Source organism: Elephas maximus, chromosome 14 (genome assembly GCF_024166365.1).
Source record: "Elephas maximus indicus isolate mEleMax1 chromosome 14, mEleMax1 primary haplotype, whole genome shotgun sequence".
Classification (NCBI taxonomy): domain Eukaryota; kingdom Metazoa; phylum Chordata; class Mammalia; order Proboscidea; family Elephantidae; genus Elephas; species Elephas maximus.
Window position 1 is genome coordinate 1,942,993 of NC_064832.1, and position 7,300 is coordinate 1,950,292.

The following is a 7,300-nucleotide window of genomic DNA, read 5'->3' on the forward strand; positions in this document are numbered from 1 at the left end:
ATCGACTCGATGGCAGTGGGTATATTTTATTTCATTTTTCTCCATGTCAAGAGCAGCGTTTATCAAATGACTCCTGGAAGCAGTCAGTAGAAAAGAGAAAGGCTGTGTTAATAGCTTTACATGTAGAATATATCCTAACCCCCATAAGCCTAAAACCAAACCTGCTGCGGTCTAGTCAATTCTGACTCATAGCAGTGGTGTAAGACAGAGTATATCTGCCCTATAGAGTTTCCAACGGAAGCAGACTACCACATCTTTCTCCCATGGAACAGCTGGTGGGTTAGAACCATCAACCTTTCATTTAGTAGCAGAGCACTTAACCACTGCTCCACCACGGCTCAAACCCCTACACCTGCATAGTAATCTCCTAAGGCATGGGAGGCAATATAACTTTTTCTTGCTTCCTGGACAGACACACTTTGTTGCATCCTCTGCCTTTTTCTTAACTGCCTTTAATGCCAATCATATTTCAGTTTGCTCTCTCTAATATCACAAGAAAAAAAAATACAGTTGCACTCGAATCCATTCATATTCATGGCAACTCCATCCGTGTCAGGGTAGAACTACTCTCCATAGGGTTTTCAGTAGCTAATTTATTGCAAGTAAATTATTGGGTCTCTTCTGAGACAGATTTCGATGTACTCAAACCACCAGCCTTTTGGGTAGCAGCCCAGTGCATTACCTGCTTCCATTACCATTAAGAAAGTGGAGCTGTACTGTATGCCATTTTCCTGAGACTTTTCTGATAAGCTTCACTCCAAACAGAATCAAGCCATGTTAAGGGTGTTTGCTCCACCCTTTGCTTGTTAATATAACCAGAAGATTCGGGCTACTGAGTTCATATCTGAGTGAACTAGTTATCAGTGTATCTTTATTTCCACAGACATGAATCAGCATGCCTGAGAAACTAGACAACATAACCATCATAATGGAATTCTTGCTCATGGGATTCCCTGAGGACTGGATGCTACAGAGACTGTATGCAGCCCTCTTCTTCCTCACTTACCTGATGGCATTGACGGGGAACCTCCTCACTGTCACCCTCACCACCATTGATCTGCATCTCCACGCCCCTATGTATTTCTTTCTGAAGAATTTGTCCTTGATTGATATAAGCTTCATCTCTGTCACAGTCCCCAAGTCCATCCTGAACTCTCTGACTAAGAGTCATTCTATCTCCTTCCTAGGATGTGCCTCACAAATTTTTCTTTTTCTTTTTTTTGGGAGCACAGAGTATGCCCTCCTTGTAGTCATGTCCTACGACTGCTATGCTGCCATCTGCCATCCTTTGCGCTATGAGACCATTATGAATAGAGGCTCCTGTGTGCAGGTGGTGACTGCATCATGGTGGATTTGTCTATGGGTCCATCCATGTAGCAGGTACATTCTCTGTCAATTTCTGTGGGCCCAACATAGTGCACCGGTTCTTCTGTGACATTCCATCACTGCTTACACTTGCTTGTCCCAGGGAGCAAATTCTAGAATATGCATTTATAACTGCCAACTTTTCCTTTGCCTTTTTATGCTTCCTTTTCATGATTGCCTCTTATGTTCACATTTTCTCAGCTGTCTTAAGGATTCCATCTGCTCAAGGCAGGTGCAAAACTGTCTCCACCTGCATGCCCCACCTCACTGTGATGACCTTGTTCCTCTTTTCAGGCATTGTTACATATTTAGGCACCAACTATAAACCTGCATCATCACTGAATCTTTTCATGTCTGTGTTATACTCTGTGTTACCTCCCAGCCTGAATCCTGTCATATATAGCCTGAGGAATAGGGATATGAAGGCAGCCCTAGGCAAATTACTGGGTGGTAAAATGTTGCTAAAGATGTAAGTATTCTGCTATCTTTAAAATATTGGCATGCATTTTCTCTTAAGTCAAAAGAAGTTTTTCAAATGTATTTTGGCCATCTATGTCTTTGGAACACATTAAATATTTTCAAGTTTAAAAATTCTCCTCCATATTGACTTCAACAGCCTTGTCACTTACAATTTCTAGTGATGTTTTCTCACTTTACTTTTCAGCATTATATTTATTTAAAATATACACTTCTTTTATCACTTTGACATTTAATTTGGGCCAAATGTTTTGAAAGAGTGAGTTGAAAGGAAGTGGAGAAAGAGGTGAAACACCTATAAATAGCAGTTTTTTGTGTAACATCCACTGTAGACTAAAGTGTTTGGAACTCTGCCATGTAACTATAAAATAGATATAGATATATATAGGAGCCCTGCTGGCGTAGTGGTTAAGAGTTCTGCTGCTAACCAAAGGTGAGCAGTTCAAATCCACCAGCTGTTCCTTGGAAACCCTATGGGGCAGTTCTATTCTGTCCTATAGAGTCAGAACTGACTCCACGGCACCTAACAACAACATATGTATATACATGGCATGGACACTTAATAAAGGCAAATGGATATGTTACCATTACTGTATCTTCCATTTATCTTGTCACAGCTACAATAGACTGTATATTCTGTAATCGAAATCAGACCCACTGATTTTTATATTCTTTTCTTGGGAGGTTGTAGAGCATCTAGAAACACACAATGCAGTGAATAACCCAGACTTTGAGGTTATTCTGGTGGTTTCATCTCCTGTGTTGCCATTGTCAGATGCTGCATCTTTACATTATCATACATTATTTCTTCAAAGTTAACGTATTATGTCTAATTTTCTGTCACTGTATTTTACAACTTTATAACAGTGATAGAAAACAGGAGTAAAGAGAACCCTTTGGCTGTCTTACTATTCTACACATTTTTCTTTTTAAACTTTTTTTATTGTACTTTAGATAAAGGTTTACAGAACAAACTAGCTTCTCATTAAACAGTGAGTACACATATTGTTTTATGACATTGGTTAACCACCCCACGACATGTCAACACCCTCCCTCCTCAAACTTAGGTTCTGTATTACCAGCTTTCCTGTCCCCTCTTGCCTTCTAGTCCTTGGCCCTGGGCTGGTGCACCCCTTTGCTCTGATTTTGTTTTATGGGCCTGTCCAATCTTTGGCTGAATGGTGAACCTCAGGAGTGACTTCATTACTGAGCTGATAGCATGTACAGGGGCCATACTCTCAGGGTTTCTCCAGCCTCTGTCAGGCCAGCAAGTCTGGTCTTTTTTTTTTTTTTGAGTTAGAATTTTGTTCTACATTTTTCTCCAGCTCTGTCTGGAGCGCTGTATTATGATCCCTGTCAGAGCAGTCAGTGGTGGTAGCCGGGCACCACCTCGTTGTACTGGACCTTTCTGGTGGAGGCCGTGACAGTTGTGGTCCTTTAGTCATTTGGACTAATCTTTCCCTTGTACCTTTAGTCTTCTTCATTCTTCCTTGCCCCTCAAAGGGGTGTGACCAGTGGAGTATCCTACATGGCCACTCACAGGCTTTTAAAACCCCTGACACTACTCACCAAAGTAGAATGTAGAGCATTTTCTTTATAGACTGTTATGCCAGTTGAGCTAGATGTTTGCTAAAACCATGGTCCCCGCGGTTCTCAGCCCAGCAATTTGGTCCCTTGGGAAGTTTGAATGTATCTATGGAGATACCATGACCTTGCCTTGTACAAGTTGTGCTGGCTTCCCTAGTATTGTGTACTGTCTTACCCTGCACCAAAGTTAGCACTTACCTATTGCCTATTTAGTGTTTTTCTATCCCCACATTTCCTCTCCCTTGTAACCATCAAAGATTGTTTCTTTTTGTGCGTAAACCTTTTTAAGAGTTTTTACAGTAGTGGTCTCATACAATATTTGTCTTTTTGTGATTGACTTATTTCACTCAGCGTAATTCACCCATGTTATGAGATGCTTCGCAGATTCATCGTTGTTCTTTATCAGTGTGTAATACTCTGTTGTGTGTATGTACCACAATTTGTTTACCCATTCATTTGTTAATGGGCATCTAGGTTGTTTCCATCTTTTTGCTATTGTGAACAATGCTGCAATGAACATGGGTGTGCATATGTTTGTCCGTGTGATGACTCTTATTTCTCTAGGTTATATTCCTAGGAGTGGGATTGCTGGAACATGTAGTATTTCTATTTTATGTTTTTTTTAATGGTATTTCTAGCTTCCTAAGGAAGAGCAATAATGTCTTCCAAAATGGTTGTATCATTTTGCATTCCCACCAGCAGTGCATAAGAGTTCCAATCTCCCAGCAGCTTCTTCAACATTTGTTGTTTCATGTTTTTTTGATTCGTGCCAGTAATGCTGGGTGAGATGGTATCTCATCTACACATTTTTCTTATCATCATAATTTTTCTTATTTTAGAATTTAAAAATAAATAATAATTTCACCCATTTGAGTTTCTGGAATTATTATATACAAAACAAATACATTTAAAAGTTATAAAAGTAGTTATGTAGCTACAATCATAAGGATCCCTCGTGATGCAATGGTTAAGCACTTGGCTTCTAACTGGTAGGTCAGAGGTTTGAAACCACCAACTGCTCCTGGAGAGAAAAACCTGGCGATCTGATCCTGTAAAGATTATAGTCTAGAAAACTCTTAGGACAGTTCTGCTATGTTGGGTCGGGTAGCTATGAGTTATAATCAACTCCAAGGCACACAGCAGCAACAGCTATAACCACAGATCAATCGTAATCCATAGGATGATGATTAAAATCAGCCAATAAATAACAGTTACCATCAAGTCAATTCTGGCTCAAGTTGGCCGCATGTGTGTCAGAGTAGAAGTGTGCTCTGTAGGATTTTCAAAGGATAATTTTTCAGAAGTAGGTTACCAGGCTTTTCTTCTCAGGTGCCTCTCAGTGAACTTGAACCTTCAACCTTTTGGTTAGCACTGGAACGCTTAACAATTTGCACCATCTAAGTGTTCCTCTTACCTCATAAACAGTACTAAATGCTCCAGGTTTCACGAAGTGAGAAACTCTTTTTTTCTTCAATTTCTCTATTTACTTACCTTTTCTTTCTGTCACTATATCCACTCTCTTGTTCTGCTTTTGATGAAGCTGAAATAGGATAGATGGCATCTTTCTTGGTCTGCCTTAGCCGTCTGAACTGAGTTCTCAAAAATGGACTGTGTTCTTTCTCTAGAGTATATTCTTTCCCAAGACACAGCCAAGATCTCCGACTGTTCCATTGGTGGCTATCTACTCCTTCAATTTTCTCATCTTTTCTTGCATTGTATAATTATCTGTTTTTAAGAAATTAATTATATTGCTAATTATTTGTTATAGAGTAATACTAGGTGATATTTTTATTGAAATATTAATTTTTCTTATTGAATGAAATTAATGTTATTTTCTTCAATATTATAAAAATGTATACGTGAAAAATAACTGTGGCCTTCTAAGGAAATGAACACTCTCATAATTATTTTTTTACACAAGATCAGCACTGACCAATAGACATATAACCAAAAACACATTTGTAATTTAAAATTTTCTAGTTGCTAGATAGAAGCCCTGGTGGCTGGCGCAGTGGTGAAAGCACTGGGCTGCTAACTTAAAGGTCAGCCGATCTGCTATGCAGGAGAAAGATGTGACAGTCTGCTTCTGCGAAGACTTACAGCCTTGGTAATGTTATGGTGCAGTTCTACTCCATCCTATAGGGTTGCTAGGAGTCGTAATCAACTCGACCACAGTGGGTGTTTTTTTTTAGGTTTTTGGTAGCTAGTTTAAAAAAAAAAAGAAGTGAAGTCAACCTTTATTAATTTATTGATTTAAACAAATATAAATAAAATTTCATTTTAGCAAGCAATGCATACATATATACAAGACATTTTATATATTTTTCATACTAATTCTTTCATCTGGTGTGTATTTTACTTTGCAGAACATCTCAGTTTGTACTACCCACATTTCAAGTGTTCACTGGCTGTAGGTGTGCTGTGGCCGCTGTCTTGCACAATCGAGTCCAAGATACTAGCTATGTGCTCTGATTTGACTTAGAATTCAGTAAAAACATATTCTGTTGTACCTTATTTGATTATACAAGAATACAGTTAATTACATTTTTATTAGAATATGACTATAACGGGGTGTGTGTGTGGTGTGTATGTGTAATTGTTTGCCTTTTGTTGTTGATGTTACCTGCCATGGAGTTGGCCTCCAACTCAGGGTGACCCCATGCACAACTGAAGAAAAGGCTGCCTGGTCCTGCACCATCCCCATGATGGGTTATGGATTGAACTGTTGTGATCCCTTGAGTTTTCACTGGCAAATTTTTGGAAGTAGATTGCCAGGCATTTCTTCATAGCTCACAAAAACTAACCAAAAAAAAAAAAAATCCTATTCTCAGTCAGATTGACCATTTAAATTAAAAGCTTATGGCATAAAATAATAATTTCCTGTTACAACATAGGATGTCAGTAGACCTCCCCCCCCAGTAAAATCTAATTTAATGAGCTGATTTGGACTAATGTTCCTTCATGCTTCATGTGATGGCATTATAATACTCTATAATCTATTTAGGGTTAAGAAAAGCAACAATTTGTGCACTGTATTCCAGGAAGAATGAAGACAACAGTGGTGCTTGAGCACACATAGTGGAAGGGAAGTAGCCACTGGTTCTAGTGAGCCTAATTTAACTACCTAAGACATTGGTTTAATTGGAACGTGTTAAGACAGGGGATGCTTCTAAGCAGTGCAGTGCCTGAGGACAGACTGTGAGACAACAGTGAGCATCTGAGGGACCAGATAGAAAGTTATTTCATTTCTACATAGGAAAGTCGTTCTTGCTTCATAGGCAGTATCCCCCCTCCCTCTTCTCTTGGGCGCTACTGATAGATAAATGCTGGAATTTTACTTTCTAACTTCCATATCTTGGAGATTCTTTAAACAAACAAACAAAACAACTCATGTGGCTTTAAGTGTTGTATTAAATTTTCTGTAATAGTCTCTGACCTTGTTTCTAGATAACCAGTTTTTTTTCTTTTTCACACCATGAGCTGTACATTTAACTCCATGAATACAGTATTTATTTATTGGTGCTCACTTTACCTCCTTCTAAAATGCTTGTTTTCATATGAATGTCCTGGTTAAAGATTCATCCCTTCCTTCCCCCCCACCCCGTTTCTTTAATCTCTTAGACACTGTAAGTAGGCTCTCTGGGTAACTTCCTCACTAGTGTTCTTTGAGGTTAACTTGCTGCTTGGGGTCTATTCCACTGAGCAAAATGGTTTTACTAACTTAGTCACTGGGGTGTGTTTATGCACTGCGGTTGTGGAAATAAACGGGACATCATTTGGGACCTGTATATGCCAGTGATGCCTGTAATTTCAAATATTCTGGGTGGTTTTAATTTACTTTCTATTGGCTGCCTTACATCACTAAAAAGTG

General features: G+C 39.0%; 1 pseudogene; it reads left to right on the forward strand.

Annotated features, from left to right (window-relative positions):
• The first annotated feature begins 895 nt into the window (after positions 1 to 895).
• Positions 896 to 1,838, forward strand: LOC126058197 (olfactory receptor 14A16-like; annotated as a pseudogene).
• The last annotated feature ends 5,462 nt before the right edge of the window (positions 1,839 to 7,300 follow it).